The 971-nt window shown below is 39.2% G+C and overlaps 2 protein-coding genes across 6 annotated transcripts in view; both read right to left on the minus strand.

Annotated features, from left to right (window-relative positions):
• LOC105457981 (oxysterol-binding protein-related protein 8) overlaps positions 1–971 on the minus strand; it is a 28,853-nt gene that overhangs the window by 21,669 nt on the left and 6,213 nt on the right. The window lies entirely within an intron of this gene.
• LOC105457970 (band 7 protein AGAP004871) overlaps positions 1–971 on the minus strand; it is a 36,684-nt gene that overhangs the window by 4,213 nt on the left and 31,500 nt on the right. The window lies entirely within an intron of this gene.

The following is a 971-nucleotide window of genomic DNA, read 5'->3' on the forward strand; positions in this document are numbered from 1 at the left end:
TATTGTAAAATTGGCGCTGAATGATACTTGTATGTATATAAAACCGTCGACTATAATTTTTATATTCGAACTCGAACATTGCGTTGAGCAGGCATACTTTAATTTAAATCAGAATACGGACGCCGTTAGTAATAAGTTTAAACATTTTGTCAATTATTTACGTCACAATTTTATCATGAATAAAGACAATGCGATAAAGATTTTGCGTAAGGTATATGATAAAATGTCGCTTATTGAATGTGAACTCATAGCTTATGCGTCAGATCATATTGTGTACGATGCGTTCCATAATTAATTATGTACATCATGTGTTAAATGTATTATTCATGTGCTAAATATATATACATTGTCTGTTAAATATACATTATGTGTTAAATTTTTTTCGTTCCTTATCTCTTCGTCGAATTACATCGCGCGCGAGAATCATGGGTGGGACAGAGATACCGCGTGAGGGAGAGAGAAAGAAAATTGTAACTGGGCCCGCGCTGAAACCTCCTTTCGCGACTCCGCATCTAGTTATACCTATGTGTTATCATTTACCGTTATGTGGAGATGTGACAAGGTTAATATGTTGTGGTAAGTATCTAGATGCTTTGTCCATAAAACATTATCGCGACATGGAGATGTAGTGGTAAGTATAACATGTACCTAGATACTTGCACATTGAGATGTAGAAGTAATTTTAACTTGTGTCTGAATGCTAGCGCAGTAGTCTAGTACCACCATGGGGAGCCGCCTGTGACGTCACTGGACCGCCCACTCCCCAACTCTGCGGCCCTAGTGCCACCGGCGGCTCCTCATGGTGGTACGTCTTGTACGTGAATATAGCGACTACTCGCTCTCTCTCTTCCTCAACATGAATATAGTGTAGGGTTGAGAACACATACACATGCACTTCCGTTCCTTTACATATATACTCCATGGCTACGCCATATTGTCGCCATTATCGATAACAGAGTTGCTATCTACAA

Source organism: Wasmannia auropunctata, unplaced genomic scaffold, assembly GCF_000956235.1.
Source record: "Wasmannia auropunctata unplaced genomic scaffold, wasmannia.A_1.0 LD336101.1, whole genome shotgun sequence".
Lineage (NCBI taxonomy): Eukaryota > Metazoa > Arthropoda > Insecta > Hymenoptera > Formicidae > Wasmannia > Wasmannia auropunctata.